At 49.2% G+C, this 18,226-nt stretch overlaps 1 protein-coding gene across 1 annotated transcript in view; it reads left to right on the top strand.

The window, feature by feature from the left end:
- LOC139376538 (trichohyalin-like) overlaps positions 1-18,226 on the top strand; it is a 375,197-nt gene that overhangs the window by 345,959 nt on the left and 11,012 nt on the right. The gene's annotated exons all lie outside the window — the stretch shown is intronic.

Here is an 18,226-nt window from a genome sequence, read left to right as displayed (position 1 = left end):
GATGTGTTGTGTTGGATTTGCCCCAAACAGTATGTCAGGCTTTGCATTTGGGCCAAAACAAAAAATTCCTTACAAGTGTTTTTGTTGTTGTTGCAGTATTACTTTAGTGCCTTGTTGCATACAGGATTCATGTTTCTGTATATTTGTATTATTTTTGTACTCTGTCATTTAGGTCATTATTGTGAGGTCAGCGTTTCCTTCCTGTCCTATAGCTCAGTTCAGAAGGATGGACTGTATCTTTGATGTGTCTGGGTGGTTTAATACATTATTCACATTTAGTGTCTGTTTTGTTATTGATACCCATCTACCAATCACTGCCCTTCGCTATGAGGTTTTCCAAACCTCTCTGGTCTTTGTAATTATTTGATTTATTTCAACTTTATTTAAACAGGCAAGTCAGTTAAGAACAAATTCTTATTTACAATGACGGCCTACCCCGGCGACACTGGGCCAATTGTGTGACGCCCTATGGGACTCCCAATCACGGCCGGTTGTGATACAGCCTGGAATAGAACCAGGGTCTGTAGTGAGGCCTCTAGCACTGAGATGCAGTGCCTTGGACTGCAGATGTTAGGTTTTGTAGGTCTGGGGGACAGAGGAAGGGGTAGTCATTAAAAAATAAAAAAATGATGTCACATGGAGTGAGTCCATGTAACTTATTATGTGATTTGTTAAACCACATTTTACTCCTGAACAAATTTAGTCTTGCCTAAGCAGCGGGGGTGAATACTTAGCCAACCTCTATATTTTTGTTATTTAATTTCATTTGTAAACATTTGTATCATTTTTGTTTCACTTTGACATTATGGAGAATTTTGTGTAGATCAACGACAAGAAAAATCACATTTAAATCTATTTTAATCCCACGTTGTAACGCAACACAATGTGATACGTCCAAAGTAGGTGAATACTGTTGATACCCACTGTAGCTGATATGGTCTGTCATAAACACAAATTAGGCTGTTAGTAGGTTAGTTCATCACTAATTTATCTATCACATGCATAGGCCTAAAGAGTCTATTTTGAGCCGGAATGCCACCTGTTGCGCAGAAAGAGCGCACAGCTCATCAAACATCCCTATTACCCTATAAAAGGTCAGACGCAGCATCTGGGAGTCATAAAAAAACAAACACATCCTCTTCCTCGCTCAATGCAAGGAGGGTGGTGTGGTGAAATAACTAACTCATACTTTCAGAGAACCGGGGTTACGATGGTAACCTAAAGTTCTCTTTCAAATATTAGTTTCGGTGTTTCTCTTATGGGATATACTGAATCCTTTTTTTACCAGGCAAGCTTATCCTGACAACTGACTGCCCCGTGCGATTTATCACACAAATGGGCGCTGCCCCTCAGAAGATCTGGGGTCGTTGCAGTGAGAAGCCCAACTCGCTGCTGACCAAATATCTTGGATAGATTATGCCCTTAAATAAAGCCCAGGACGTAGCCATTCCTCTAGTGGAATTAACCTGTAGGCCAGCAGGAGACTGAAGACCCTTACTTGTGTAGGGCAAAGTGATAGCCCCCACTTTCCAGCAGAAGAGGCATTGTTCAGTGAGACCTTTACCAGTGTAAGGTTTTTCCCAGGCGAACAATTGAACACATTATCTAAACCCTTTAGTCTTGTCCATTTAGATATGCAGAGTGCGTATTGGACACAAACATATGCGACTGTTGATGTTCCCGGAGAGAAACATGGTGGGGGATGAAAAGCTATCAGCTCAAGGGGAACTCACATCAAAGATGGCTTAATAACCTTAGGGATAAAGGCAGGGTTAGGCCACAATGATACCCTAACTGTGCACATGACGAGTGCAGTGAGAGTGAGTGAATGCCACTTACACACTTGGCGGAGGCCATTGCAAGTAATGGCGCTGTCTTAAATGAAAGCATCTTAAGATCCACCTGATCCAAGGGCTCAAAAGGCTTTTGGCATAGAGTATCCAAAACAACTGGTAAGGGCCATGACGGGGCAAGCTGTTTGGACACCGGACGCAAAAGACGTACACCTTCATAAAACAGGCGACAAGGGGGTGTTTGCCGTGCTGTCGTGCTCCCCAAACCCACATGACAAGCCGAAATAGCTGCCAGATACACCTTAATAGTATAAAAGGCCTTTCCTTTGTCTAATATTTCCTGTAGAAACAACAGGATTATCGGGACAGAGCACCGGAATTACACTGCCTGTGACTTAGTGCACCATTCCTCAAACACACGTGATTTACAATCATAAATTGACCTGGTGGATGAGGCTCTAGCACTCTGAATATTCTAAATTACATTTTGGGGAATCCCCGCAGTGTACAAATTGAACCATTCACGGGCCAAGCCTAGAGTGCCAACCGTTACGGGTGGGTGGCACATTAGGTTAATACCCAGAGGGAGGGTCCACGGTTGACTGCATAGTAGTAGAATGATTTCAGCTAGCCAGTGTTTCTCTGGCCAATGCAGCGCTATTAGTATGAGAGAGACCCTTCTCCTGCACCCTGGCTAGGGTGGGGGATATCAGGGCCAGTTGTGGGGATGCATAAAGGACGATTTGTGGCCAATAGTACGCCAACACGCCCACTCCCATTGTTGCATCCCAATCCCTCAGGGAAATAAACAGTGGACACAGTTTATTCTCCATCGATGCATAAAGATCCACTGCTGGAATGCCGACGTGCATTCAAACCTGATTGGGTACCTCTGGGTGGAGCTTCCACTACCCAATTAGAGGGTTTCCCCTGAAGAGTAAATCTACCCCCATATTCAGCACTCCCGGTACATGACTAGCTCTCAGTGACTGGGGATACACACTGCTCTACACAATCAGTCTGTGTGCCAGTGTGTGTGTAAGTGAGGGGATCGCAGTCCCCCTTATCAGTTTATGTGAGCCACAACAGTGGTATTGTCTAATCTGACTAGAACATGACGAGAAACAACTTTAATGCTAGAGACACTGCAAGCCTTTCAAGGCTGTTCATGTGAGTAGAACGGAGATGGGGTTCCCACAGAGATGCGTCCGTTGTGACTACTTTTCTAGCTAAAACAGTGCCCATCTGGACACCCTGTGAGTGAAGTGCTACCATGCAATCTATGGAGATTTGTACACAATAATGTCTGTGACGTATTGGGCTCAGAGCTAGAGAAGAGACCCAGTGTTGGAACCCTCCCTCATGTTCAAGCGTCCTAATGAAATGACTACTAAAGCCGGTGCCATCAAACCTAGCAGCCGTAGGCATGTTTTTAAAGAGACCAGGTTCCCTCTGTGAAAACAGTGCTAGCCAATTCTGGAATGTTCTTAAATTCGTTCTACTGAGAGGCGAGCTTTGAATGATCCTGAATCTAAGGTTAGACCTAGGAAAGAGATTGTCTTCTTGGGAATCAGAACACTCTTTATTGTGTTCATTCTGAAACCTAGAAATGTCAGGTGTTCCAAGAGCAGCTGACTGTTCTAAGACATCCTGTCTCGATTGAGCACGCAGCAGCCAATTGTCTATTACTGGGGCTATGGCTGCCTCGGTACACTTCGTAAAAGCCTGATTGACAGCGAGAGGCCAAAAGGGAAATAACGCCTTGAAAAGTGAATCTGAGAAATTTCTTGTTAGGAGGGTATATTGAGATGTGAAAGTAAGCGTTCCTCAGGTCGACGGATACGAACCAATCGCCTTGGTGCGTAACAGAGCAGTGTGTGTCAACATTCGGAACGTGTACTTTCTCACGTGCCTGTTCAAAGCACATAGATCTAGGATTCGGGCGTATGCCGCCCCCCTTTTTTAGAACCAGGAAAAATTGAGTAAAAACCGCAATGGCATTGCTCAGGAGAAACACTTCTTACTGCCCCTTGCCCCTATTAGCGATGCGATTTCTTCCCGGAAGCCACACACTGATTTCCTCTGAGCCTGAGTATGTATGATTCACTTGAATCGAGGCGGGGTGACAACGAATTGCAGTCTGCATCCCATGTCTATTGTGCCCTGCACCCAGTTTGACACTGCATATACCTGGCTTCCCCCCTCAGTTGGAGGGAGGGTGTACTACAATCCACAATGTACTGTGCATGCGCGGCTGGCCCGCACCGGAAGAGTACTTATGTGGCCTATCACCACCAGAAGGAGTGGTAGCTTCCTCTGGTGGAGATATAGGGAGGTAGGTACCCTGTTTGTTTTGATTTTGTGAGAAACAAAATGTCTGACTACACCTTTGGCCTGTAGCCTGGTTTTGCTTGTGGTATCATTTTTAATGTGAACTTACATTGTCTCTTCTCCTCTTTGGGCTGTACTCTGTGACCACTGACTTGGGTTCAGTATGCAGAAAAGAACACTGAGGTGCCTGGGAACCTGCACCCTGGAACAGGATTGGCGGAAGAGATAGAACGGCACTCGGAGGAGGCCGTTCTCGCCTCTCTGGCAATGGGGACACTGCTAGGCCATCAGTTTCTTCATCCTTACCCCCTGGGTGGGGTTAGGGGCCAAATGGCTCCTTGGGACCATGGGTGGGAAGGGAGGCTTCTTAGACCAGGAGCCTTTAGGGTCTGAGGTTCTCTGCTGCCTTGGGCTCGCAGCCTGGGGGCCTGGGCCTTTTAAATGTTGAGAGGGGTCGACCTGCTGCAGCCTGGGCAAAGAGCTGGAGGGATTCACCCTCCCTCTTCTCCTCCCGCACTGTTTTGGCATCATCTCGAAGGTGGGACCTAAAAGGCCTTTTGGGTCTACCGCAGCATACAGGGTGTTCAGCTTCTCACTGTCAACACTGTGGGAGATGCTTTTGTCGCCGTAGCTGGGATGCTATGTTTTTAGCTGTCAGAAAATCTAGTGTGGTAGACTAGTCAGGTAGCTAGCGATTAGTGGGTTATCCTTGACGGTGTTATGGCCGGATACCATTTCGGAAAAGACAGATTATAAAAGATAGCTCGTGTAGTTAGTAAAAAAACGTTTATTTTCAAAGTTAAACCACAGAAGCTAGCTAGGGTGGTGGCTAGCTTGCTAAAGACTAGTCACTGTTTGGATACAGCTAGCTTGGTTGTGAAATGAGTTAGTCATGTCAAAGCTGTACCTGTTCCTCCCTCTAATAATATTTGAATATATCGATTAACAGCTTGCCCCGTCATGGGACTTGCCAGTTGTTTTGGATGCTCTATGCCAAAAGCCTTTTGAGCCCTTATGGTGAAGGAAAAGGACAATTGCCACAATGTACAGTTCAGAGAATAATGCCCGGTGAGTGAGTTGTAAGCTCACGTCCGCTGGTGTACAGCAATCTTTAAGTTAGCCCATATCACCAGGCTCCTGATGATTATTTTGGAACTGCTGTGTACATTTTGTAGAGCCGCAGACATGTACAATGGCAGTGGTCGCTTTGTGCACCCAGCTGCCTAGCATGCCTTGGCACGGGCTCAGTGTACCCCCACTCCCCCTGCCAGCCAGCCAGCCAGCAATGCACACCAACCTCAACACTGGAGAGGTGTGGGAAATAAGGAGAGAAGACAACGTTAACACATGATCTCGGTCTTTGTAGGTTGTTAGCGGGTACAAGGGGGGATTTCGGAAGCCATGATTAATGAACAAACAGAGAGGCGTGCCGTGCATTGAATAAACATACGCTCTAGGGCACTGGTTCTCAATCTTGGTTCTGGGGAACAACGGGTGCACATTTTTGGTTTTGTCCCAGCACTACACAGCTAATTCAAATGATCAGGTGTACAGTGCTAGGGCAAAAACAAAAATGTGTACCTCTTTGGGTCCCCAGGACCAGCATTTGGAACCACAGCTCTAGGGAGTAATTCCATAAATAAGTCATTATGTAATGTTTACAATCATGTTTCCCAGCCTATGATGGAGTCTTACAGAGCACAATTTTCAGCATACAAAATGTGGGCTTTATTTTGCTCATATAAATCCATGAATTACACTGAGATGGCAGACACTGCAACAGGCTACGTCAATACCTATTAAATGTTATTTTACCCATGTGAATCCTGGCTCCCATGTCCACATGCCACTTTATAGGCCATGGCCCTCCTAAACCATGGAGTTTCAATGGGGCTTCCTCAAACTATGACTTTGTGTCAATGGCATAGTGTACAGTATATACAGTATCTGTTGCATCTTCCAGGAATTATGATGGTCTCCGATGTGAGTCGAGACCGAGACACATGCCACAGTATCACACTGGAGCCCTGTCTCACTGGAGCACTGTCTTCACTGCTCTACACACTCTTGTGAGACCGTATAATAAATTAGTTTGAGTTGAGCATGCATTTTAGTACCTTGATTCATGAAACTAAAGGAATGAATAAGGTATCATGGTTTCTATGAATTGTCACACCCTGAACTGTTTCACCTGTCATTGTGATTGTCTCCACCCCTCCCAGGTGTCACTCATTTCCCCCATTATCCTCTGTGTATTTATACCTGTGTTCTCTGTTTGTCTGTTGCCAGTTAGTTTTGTTTCGTCAAGCCTACCAGCGTTTTTCACTCTGTTCCTGTCTCTCGATTGTTCCTGTTTTCTAGTTTTCCCGGCTTTGACCTTTTCTGCCTGCCCTGACCTTGAGCCTGCCTGCCGTTCTGTACCTTTGCCCCACCTATCTGGATTACTGACCTCTGCCTACCCTGACCCTGAGCCTGCCTGCAGTCCTGTACCTGTGCCTGCCCTGCCCAGTGCCACCTGCCTGCCCTTGACTTGTCCTTTGCCTGCCCCTGTTGGATTAATAAACTGCTGTTAATTCGACGTTGTCTGTATCTGGGTCTTAACTTGAAACGTGATAGTACAAACTGGCCATGACTGATCCAGCAGAACCGGGCCAGCTGCGCAACGCCATCTCCTCCAAAGGAGCCACCATCGGTAGGCACGAGGAATTGCTTTGTGGCCTTATGGTGGGGGTCCACATGTTGGCTGAACACCATGACCGGGCGTTGGACATTTGCTGGAACAATTCCGCGGATTGTCTGGGAGGCAGCCTACCATGGTGGTAACCCCACAGCCCCTCAGTAACTCAGCTGCTAGCAGCGCCATCTCATCGGTCACGCCACCTTCTAGGGAGCCCCGCTTACCTCCTCCAAACGCTTCAATGGTGAGCCGAGCACCTGTCCGGCGTTTATTGCTCAGTGTGCCCTCGTCTTCGAGCTTCAGCCCTCCTCCTTTCCTTCAGATTGCTCCAAGATAGCCTACCTCATCACGCTGATGTCTGGGAGGGCTCTCACCTGGGCGACTGCTGTATGGGAACAACAGCCAGCCATATGCGTTAGTCTGGAAGGGTTCGTGGGGGAGGTGAAGAAGGTTTCTGATGCCCCGTTCTCTGGGAGAGAAGCTGTCCCGAAGCTAATCCAGCTTCGGCAGAACTCCCGCAGGGTGGCGGACTATGCGGTAGATTTCGGCACGTTGGCAGCGGAGAGTGCTTGGAACCAGGAAGCGCTGTTCGATATGTTCCTGCAAGGCATCTCGGAGGAGGTCAAGGATGAGCTTGCTGCTCGCGAGTTACCTACGGATCTTGATTCCCTCATCGCATTTCCCATCCTCATCAATGGGCAATTACGGGAACGACAGAGGGGGAGGAAATTCGATTTTGCTCGCACGTCCAGGGATTCCACCTGGCCTCCGAGTCATCCCTGAAGTCCAAGACGGTCCCGTTGCCGAGAGAACCCGAGGCTTCCCGATCTTCCCCGAGAGTCTCCGAAGACGGCCGAGTTACCTCTCCCTGAGCCTATGCAACTAGGCAGAGCTGGGTTGTCGCCAGTGGAACGGCAATACAGGATCAACAAGAAGAGTTGTATTGCGGACTCTGTATTGCTGACTCTTGGTCATTTTGTGTCCTCTTGTCCTTTAAAAATACCAGGCTCACCGGTAGGAGCACTCTGGTGGGCCATATGGAAAACTTTTCTGCTTCCCTTGATTGCATCCCTTTTCATGCCATTCTGCTGTGGGGAAACCAGTCTAAATCTCTCTGGGGCCGATGAGAGCTTTTTGGACGCTACCCTGGTTTCCGAGCTGAACATCCCCACTCAGCCCCTCTCCATTCCCATGGATGGTAGAGCGCTGGACAGGCGCTCTATAGGCTGAGTCACTCCACCCCCATCAACCTACGGGTGTCAGGGAATCACATCAAGACTTTTCAATTTCTGCTCATCAAGTGTCCTCAGATTCCCGTGGATTCTCCTGGCTCGAGTGACACAATCCCCTCATCAATTGGTCTACATGTGCCATCAAGGGCTGGAGTCCGCTCTGCCATGCCCATTGTCTGAAGTCAGCGCATGGTTCTTCTTTGTTGAGAAAAAGGACAAGACCCTGTGCCTGTGCATTGACTACCGGGGACTCAATTACATTACTGTTAAGAACTGTTACCCGCTACCACTCGTTTGCTTGGCCTTCGAGCCACTCCAGGGGGCCACTATGTTTTCCAAGCTGGATCTAAGGAACGCCTACCACCTGGTGCGGATACGAGAGGGGGATGAGTGGAAGATGGCCTTCAACACGTCCAGAGGCCACTACGAGTATCTGGTCATGCCTTTAGGCCTCACCAACGCCCCTGCTGTGTTCCTGGGTCTGGTAAATTATGTTTTCCGCGACATGTTTGAACTGGTTCGTCTTCGTCTACATTGATGACATCCTTGTCTTCTCCCCGAGAACACGTGCTCCACATCCGGCAGGTTCTTCAACTCCTTCTGGAGAATCAGCTGTTTGTGAAGGCGGATAAGTGCGAGTTCCATCACTCTACCATCACCTTTCAGGGTTACATCATCTCTGCTGAGAGTGTCCAGATGGATCCTGGGAAGGTGAGAGTGGTGGTGGATTGGCCTCAACCTACGTCCAGGGTACAGCTGGAACGTTTCCTGTGGTTTACCAACTTTTATCGGCACTTTATCCAGGGTTACAGCACCCTCGCTTCCCCCCTGTCTGCACTCACCTCCACCAAGGATCCGTTCACGTGGATCTCTGCCTGCTGTCTGGGTTATTCTGGGACCTCAAACACCACTTCACCACTCCTCCCATCTTGGTTCCCTCTGACCCTTCCCGTCAGTACGACGTGGAGGCCGAATGCTTCGGATGTTGGAGTGGGGGCTGTCCTGTCCCAACATTCTGCCCTGGACCTTAAGCTGGATCCCTGCGCCTTCTTCTCCCACCGCCTCAATGCCACGGAGAGGAACTACGATGTGGAAAATCGAGAGCTTCTCGCTGTGAAGATGGCGTTGAAGGAATGGCTGGAAGGGGTGGAACAAAAACCTGGAGTTTCTTCACACCACCATGCGCCTCAACTCCAGGCAAGCGAGATGGGCCCTGCTGTTTTTCCTGTTGAACTTTTCCCTCTTTCACCGGCCGGGGTCCAAGAACGCCAAGCCGGATGCCCTGTCTCGCCTCTATAGCCACACAGTTACTACCCCGAAGCCCGAGACCCACCTTGTGTATGGTGACGGCACTCAGCTGGGGTATAGGGAAACAGGTCCGGAAGGTGCAGCGGTCCCAGTCGAACCTTGGAGGGGCTATGGCTGCCTCGGTACACTTCGTAAAAGCCTGATTGACAGCGAGAGGCCAAAAGGGAAATAACGCCTTGAAAAGTGAATCTGAGAAATTTCTTGTTAGGAGGGTATATTGAGATGTGAAAGTAAGCGTTCCTCAGGTCGACGGATACGAACCAATCGCCTTGGTGCGTAACAGAGCAGTGTGTGTCAACATTCGGAACGTGTACTTTCTCACGTGCCTGTTCAAAGCACATAGATCTAGGATTCGGGCGTATGCCGCCCCCCTTTTTTAGAACCAGGAAAAATTGAGTAAAAACCGCAATGGCATTGCTCAGGAGAAACACTTCTTACTGCCCCTTGCCCCTATTAGCGATGCGATTTCTTCCCGGAAGCCACACACTGATTTCCTCTGAGCCTGAGTATGTATGATTCACTTGAATCGAGGCGGGGTGACAACGAATTGCAGTCTGCATCCCATGTCTATTGTGCCCTGCACCCAGTTTGACACTGCATATACCTGGCTTCCCCCCTCAGTTGGAGGGAGGGTGTACTACAATCCACAATGTACTGTGCATGCGCGGCTGGCCCGCACCGGAAGAGTACTTATGTGGCCTATCACCACCAGAAGGAGTGGTAGCTTCCTCTGGTGGAGATATAGGGAGGTAGGTACCCTGTTTGTTTTGATTTTGTGAGAAACAAAATGTCTGACTACACCTTTGGCCTGTAGCCTGGTTTTGCTTGTGGTATCATTTTTAATGTGAACTTACATTGTCTCTTCTCCTCTTTGGGCTGTACTCTGTGACCACTGACTTGGGTTCAGTATGCAGAAAAGAACACTGAGGTGCCTGGGAACCTGCACCCTGGAACAGGATTGGCGGAAGAGATAGAACGGCACTCGGAGGAGGCCGTTCTCGCCTCTCTGGCAATGGGGACACTGCTAGGCCATCAGTTTCTTCATCCTTACCCCCTGGGTGGGGTTAGGGGCCAAATGGCTCCTTGGGACCATGGGTGGGAAGGGAGGCTTCTTAGACCAGGAGCCTTTAGGGTCTGAGGTTCTCTGCTGCCTTGGGCTCGCAGCCTGGGGGCCTGGGCCTTTTAAATGTTGAGAGGGGTCGACCTGCTGCAGCCTGGGCAAAGAGCTGGAGGGATTCACCCTCCCTCTTCTCCTCCCGCACTGTTTTGGCATCATCTCGAAGGTGGGACCTAAAAGGCCTTTTGGGTCTACCGCAGCATACAGGGTGTTCAGCTTCTCACTGTCAACACTGTGGGAGATGCTTTTGTCGCCGTAGCTGGGATGCTATGTTTTTAGCTGTCAGAAAATCTAGTGTGGTAGACTAGTCAGGTAGCTAGCGATTAGTGGGTTATCCTTGACGGTGTTATGGCCGGATACCATTTCGGAAAAGACAGATTATAAAAGATAGCTCGTGTAGTTAGTAAAAAAACGTTTATTTTCAAAGTTAAACCACAGAAGCTAGCTAGGGTGGTGGCTAGCTTGCTAAAGACTAGTCACTGTTTGGATACAGCTAGCTTGGTTGTGAAATGAGTTAGTCATGTCAAAGCTGTACCTGTTCCTCCCTCTAATAATATTTGAATATATCGATTAACAGCTTGCCCCGTCATGGGACTTGCCAGTTGTTTTGGATGCTCTATGCCAAAAGCCTTTTGAGCCCTTATGGTGAAGGAAAAGGACAATTGCCACAATGTACAGTTCAGAGAATAATGCCCGGTGAGTGAGTTGTAAGCTCACGTCCGCTGGTGTACAGCAATCTTTAAGTTAGCCCATATCACCAGGCTCCTGATGATTATTTTGGAACTGCTGTGTACATTTTGTAGAGCCGCAGACATGTACAATGGCAGTGGTCGCTTTGTGCACCCAGCTGCCTAGCATGCCTTGGCACGGGCTCAGTGTACCCCCACTCCCCCTGCCAGCCAGCCAGCCAGCAATGCACACCAACCTCAACACTGGAGAGGTGTGGGAAATAAGGAGAGAAGACAACGTTAACACATGATCTCGGTCTTTGTAGGTTGTTAGCGGGTACAAGGGGGGATTTCGGAAGCCATGATTAATGAACAAACAGAGAGGCGTGCCGTGCATTGAATAAACATACGCTCTAGGGCACTGGTTCTCAATCTTGGTTCTGGGGAACAACGGGTGCACATTTTTGGTTTTGTCCCAGCACTACACAGCTAATTCAAATGATCAGGTGTACAGTGCTAGGGCAAAAACAAAAATGTGTACCTCTTTGGGTCCCCAGGACCAGCATTTGGAACCACAGCTCTAGGGAGTAATTCCATAAATAAGTCATTATGTAATGTTTACAATCATGTTTCCCAGCCTATGATGGAGTCTTACAGAGCACAATTTTCAGCATACAAAATGTGGGCTTTATTTTGCTCATATAAATCCATGAATTACACTGAGATGGCAGACACTGCAACAGGCTACGTCAATACCTATTAAATGTTATTTTACCCATGTGAATCCTGGCTCCCATGTCCACATGCCACTTTATAGGCCATGGCCCTCCTAAACCATGGAGTTTCAATGGGGCTTCCTCAAACTATGACTTTGTGTCAATGGCATAGTGTACAGTATATACAGTATCTGTTGCATCTTCCAGGAATTATGATGGTCTCCGATGTGAGTCGAGACCGAGACACATGCCACAGTATCACACTGGAGCCCTGTCTCACTGGAGCACTGTCTTCACTGCTCTACACACTCTTGTGAGACCGTATAATAAATTAGTTTGAGTTGAGCATGCATTTTAGTACCTTGATTCATGAAACTAAAGGAATGAATAAGGTATCATGGTTTCTATGAATTGTCACACCCTGAACTGTTTCACCTGTCATTGTGATTGTCTCCACCCCTCCCAGGTGTCACTCATTTCCCCCATTATCCTCTGTGTATTTATACCTGTGTTCTCTGTTTGTCTGTTGCCAGTTAGTTTTGTTTCGTCAAGCCTACCAGCGTTTTTCACTCTGTTCCTGTCTCTCGATTGTTCCTGTTTTCTAGTTTTCCCGGCTTTGACCTTTTCTGCCTGCCCTGACCTTGAGCCTGCCTGCCGTTCTGTACCTTTGCCCCACCTATCTGGATTACTGACCTCTGCCTACCCTGACCCTGAGCCTGCCTGCAGTCCTGTACCTGTGCCTGCCCTGCCCAGTGCCACCTGCCTGCCCTTGACTTGTCCTTTGCCTGCCCCTGTTGGATTAATAAACTGCTGTTAATTCGACGTTGTCTGTATCTGGGTCTTAACTTGAAACGTGATAGTACAAACTGGCCATGACTGATCCAGCAGAACCGGGCCAGCTGCGCAACGCCATCTCCTCCAAAGGAGCCACCATCGGTAGGCACGAGGAATTGCTTTGTGGCCTTATGGTGGGGGTCCACATGTTGGCTGAACACCATGACCGGGCGTTGGACATTTGCTGGAACAATTCCGCGGATTGTCTGGGAGGCAGCCTACCATGGTGGTAACCCCACAGCCCCTCAGTAACTCAGCTGCTAGCAGCGCCATCTCATCGGTCACGCCACCTTCTAGGGAGCCCCGCTTACCTCCTCCAAACGCTTCAATGGTGAGCCGAGCACCTGTCCGGCGTTTATTGCTCAGTGTGCCCTCGTCTTCGAGCTTCAGCCCTCCTCCTTTCCTTCAGATTGCTCCAAGATAGCCTACCTCATCACGCTGATGTCTGGGAGGGCTCTCACCTGGGCGACTGCTGTATGGGAACAACAGCCAGCCATATGCGTTAGTCTGGAAGGGTTCGTGGGGGAGGTGAAGAAGGTTTCTGATGCCCCGTTCTCTGGGAGAGAAGCTGTCCCGAAGCTAATCCAGCTTCGGCAGAACTCCCGCAGGGTGGCGGACTATGCGGTAGATTTCGGCACGTTGGCAGCGGAGAGTGCTTGGAACCAGGAAGCGCTGTTCGATATGTTCCTGCAAGGCATCTCGGAGGAGGTCAAGGATGAGCTTGCTGCTCGCGAGTTACCTACGGATCTTGATTCCCTCATCGCATTTCCCATCCTCATCAATGGGCAATTACGGGAACGACAGAGGGGGAGGAAATTCGATTTTGCTCGCACGTCCAGGGATTCCACCTGGCCTCCGAGTCATCCCTGAAGTCCAAGACGGTCCCGTTGCCGAGAGAACCCGAGGCTTCCCGATCTTCCCCGAGAGTCTCCGAAGACGGCCGAGTTACCTCTCCCTGAGCCTATGCAACTAGGCAGAGCTGGGTTGTCGCCAGTGGAACGGCAATACAGGATCAACAAGAAGAGTTGTATTGCGGACTCTGTATTGCTGACTCTTGGTCATTTTGTGTCCTCTTGTCCTTTAAAAATACCAGGCTCACCGGTAGGAGCACTCTGGTGGGCCATATGGAAAACTTTTCTGCTTCCCTTGATTGCATCCCTTTTCATGCCATTCTGCTGTGGGGAAACCAGTCTAAATCTCTCTGGGGCCGATGAGAGCTTTTTGGACGCTACCCTGGTTTCCGAGCTGAACATCCCCACTCAGCCCCTCTCCATTCCCATGGATGGTAGAGCGCTGGACAGGCGCTCTATAGGCTGAGTCACTCCACCCCCATCAACCTACGGGTGTCAGGGAATCACATCAAGACTTTTCAATTTCTGCTCATCAAGTGTCCTCAGATTCCCGTGGATTCTCCTGGCTCGAGTGACACAATCCCCTCATCAATTGGTCTACATGTGCCATCAAGGGCTGGAGTCCGCTCTGCCATGCCCATTGTCTGAAGTCAGCGCATGGTTCTTCTTTGTTGAGAAAAAGGACAAGACCCTGTGCCTGTGCATTGACTACCGGGGACTCAATTACATTACTGTTAAGAACTGTTACCCGCTACCACTCGTTTGCTTGGCCTTCGAGCCACTCCAGGGGGCCACTATGTTTTCCAAGCTGGATCTAAGGAACGCCTACCACCTGGTGCGGATACGAGAGGGGGATGAGTGGAAGATGGCCTTCAACACGTCCAGAGGCCACTACGAGTATCTGGTCATGCCTTTAGGCCTCACCAACGCCCCTGCTGTGTTCCTGGGTCTGGTAAATTATGTTTTCCGCGACATGTTTGAACTGGTTCGTCTTCGTCTACATTGATGACATCCTTGTCTTCTCCCCGAGAACACGTGCTCCACATCCGGCAGGTTCTTCAACTCCTTCTGGAGAATCAGCTGTTTGTGAAGGCGGATAAGTGCGAGTTCCATCACTCTACCATCACCTTTCAGGGTTACATCATCTCTGCTGAGAGTGTCCAGATGGATCCTGGGAAGGTGAGAGTGGTGGTGGATTGGCCTCAACCTACGTCCAGGGTACAGCTGGAACGTTTCCTGTGGTTTACCAACTTTTATCGGCACTTTATCCAGGGTTACAGCACCCTCGCTTCCCCCCTGTCTGCACTCACCTCCACCAAGGATCCGTTCACGTGGATCTCTGCCTGCTGTCTGGGTTATTCTGGGACCTCAAACACCACTTCACCACTCCTCCCATCTTGGTTCCCTCTGACCCTTCCCGTCAGTACGACGTGGAGGCCGAATGCTTCGGATGTTGGAGTGGGGGCTGTCCTGTCCCAACATTCTGCCCTGGACCTTAAGCTGGATCCCTGCGCCTTCTTCTCCCACCGCCTCAATGCCACGGAGAGGAACTACGATGTGGAAAATCGAGAGCTTCTCGCTGTGAAGATGGCGTTGAAGGAATGGCTGGAAGGGGTGGAACAAAAACCTGGAGTTTCTTCACACCACCATGCGCCTCAACTCCAGGCAAGCGAGATGGGCCCTGCTGTTTTTCCTGTTGAACTTTTCCCTCTTTCACCGGCCGGGGTCCAAGAACGCCAAGCCGGATGCCCTGTCTCGCCTCTATAGCCACACAGTTACTACCCCGAAGCCCGAGACCCACCTTGTGTATGGTGACGGCACTCAGCTGGGGTATAGGGAAACAGGTCCGGAAGGTGCAGCGGTCCCAGTCGAACCTTGGAGGGGGGGGGGGGGGGGGGGGAGCAGATAACCGGATGTTTGTGCCTGACTCTGTCCGCTCCACGGTCCTGTGGAGTGGGACCATTCCTCCAGGCTTGCCTGCCACCCGGACTCCCGTCAGACACTGCCCTTCCCGTGACAACGCTTTTGGTGACATACTGTGGTTCCAGATGCTGCCGCGTTTGTCGCAGCCTGCATGGTCTGTGCTCAGAACAAGATTCTTCGGCAAGCTCCGACTGTTCTTCTGCAACCACTGCCTGTCCCTCACCGTCCCTGGTCCCACATATCCCTGGATTTCGTCATGGATCTCCCCCTGTCTGAGAGCAACACTGCCATGCTGACTGTGGTTGACTGGTTGACCACCCACACCTGGAGCCAGCAGCTTGTGTGGGTGGAATACACTCTTCCCTGCAACACACTTCCCTGCTCTGCCACTGGTCTATCGCGATTTGAGTGTTCCCTGGGTTATCAACCCCCACTCTTCCCTGAGCAGGAAGAAGAGGTCTGCATTCCTTCTGCCCAGATGTTTGTCCCCTACTGTCGTCGTGCCTGGAGGAGAGCCCGGTCGGCCCTCCTCAAGACCCCCTCCAGGTATTGACGACAAGCTGATCACCATCGGACCCCGGTTCCTCGGTATCGTCTCAGCAGAAGGTACGGCTATCCACCCGTGATCTGCCCCTCCGTGTGGAATCCCGCAAACTCTCCCCATCGTTTCTCGGCCCGTTTCCCATCTCTAAAATGATTAGCCCCTCTGCTGTTCGTCTTCTGTTGCCCTGTACCCTTTGTATACACCACACCTTTCATGTGTCCAGAGTTAAACCCACAGCCCTTTGTCTCCTGTTTTTGTCTCCGCCTCCTCCAGGTGTCGCCCATCTTCCCCATTATCCCCTGTGTATTTATACCTGTGTTCTCTGTTTGTCTGTTGCCATTTCGTTTTGTTTTGTAAATCCTACCAGAGTTTTTCCTTCTGCCCATCTCTCGATTGTTCTTGTTTTTTCGTTTTTACCTTTTCTGCCTGGCCTGACCCTGAGCCTGCCTGCCGTCCTGTACCTTTGCCCCATTTATCTGGATTACTGACCCCTGCCCTTGACCTGTCTTTTGCCTGCCCCTGTTGGATTAATAAACTTTTGTTAATTTCGACGTTATCTGCATCTGGGTGTTACCTTGAAACGTGATATGGATAGTGCAGTTAGTTTGAAATTCAGAGGTTTGTTTTGTTTGCCCTATTCAAACATATCTATTTTGATATAAAGTGTCTCTATAAAGGTAAGAAAAATGTGTTATATCCTCATACTTTCACTGGCCAGATCCAACTGGCTTTATACAGTAATGGTGGCCTGATTCCCAGATTGTCATACACTCTTAGAAGCAACGGTTCCAAAAGGGTTCTTCGGCTGTTCCCATAGGAGAACACTTTTTGGTTCCAGGCAGAACTCTTTTGGGTTCCATGTAGGGTTCTACATGGAACAAAAATGGTTCTACCTGGAACCAAAAAGGGTTCTTCAAAGGGTTCTACCATGGGGACAGCCAAATAACCATTTTAGGTTCTAGATACACTCTTACAACAAAAGGTGCTATGTATTTCACCTCAGAGGTGTTGGGTCTAAATGTGTGGGCTGTGTAATGATTCAGAACACTGTATATGAACCAGGGAGCCATGGGCCAACTGTATGAGTGCCGACTTGATGTATCCGAGAGGAACAGGCTAACAGGCTAGCTAACCCCAGGTGTGCTAGCAGCATCAGCGGACAGGAATGAGGGTCATTCCACCAGCCCTGCACCTCGTCCACATACTGCCACACAGAAAAGCCAGAATTTACTGGGCTGCCATGACAATCTGTCAGTTAGTCATGTGCCTGCCTACATGGTCCCCAATGGCTGTGACTAATAGCCACCCAGCCAGCCAGCCCCCCACTGCTGCCCAGCACAGGCCCATGTGTGGATGTCCATCAGATAGGCTATGGGCCCTGCCTCCCTGCATGATTCCCTGCCTGACTAACTGCCACACTCCAGGGGAAAGCGGCCCGCCACTCCAATTTCCTATTATAGCGTTGGCTGGCTGTAGGGAGAAGGGCGACGGGAGGAACTGACACAAGAGACCGTTTGGATCTGGGTTGGAAGCTGGGTTGCTAGGTGGAGAGACCCCCCTGCTGACACCATGTGACCTTATTCTGGGTGAGTTGAGTGGCTGGCTACAGATAGTAATTGGGAAATGCACTCGGATTGCACTCTACTTTTAAATCCTTCCATGAGTGCTGATGGCGAAGTAAAATAATCTCTCCAAAACAATGTAAGGACTTCCAGTATATTCTTTCAAACCATCTAGGTTAAACTAAAATGCACATTTTATTGTCTAACATTTAGATAAAAGTCTGTGTCACTAGCTTGCAAACAGAAATGTCAAAGTCAAACATGTCTCCAATTTTACTTTACATACTGCTTTTTCAAAGATACAATACTTCCCTGTCTCGATACTTCTGCAACAACCCTTTACTCTGTATCTGTCAAGTCAGCAAAGGGATTGAAGCCTCTTTTTCCAAACCCTATAATCACACTGGACCTTGCTTGCTGCCAGTAACAGGTGTTGGCCTGACATTTGACTGATTAGTTGAGATATGGAAGGTGTGACATAACGAGAGACAGGCCATTACTGTATGAAATACAATGTGACAAAAATAGACCTGCTTAAATAGAGCACATTGGCACAGTAAGGAGCGAATTCAACGAAAGAGAATATGGTAAATAGTACCTCGAAAAATGTCTTAATGACAGAAACAAAACGCAATAATCTTCATTGGAGTATTATAATCTAAATCTGTCT

Source organism: Oncorhynchus clarkii, chromosome 20 (assembly GCF_045791955.1).
Source record: "Oncorhynchus clarkii lewisi isolate Uvic-CL-2024 chromosome 20, UVic_Ocla_1.0, whole genome shotgun sequence".
Taxonomy (NCBI): Eukaryota; Metazoa; Chordata; class Actinopteri; order Salmoniformes; family Salmonidae; genus Oncorhynchus; species Oncorhynchus clarkii.
The sequence above is the reverse complement of the archived record's forward strand: the minus strand, read 5'-3'. Positions and strand labels throughout refer to the sequence as shown.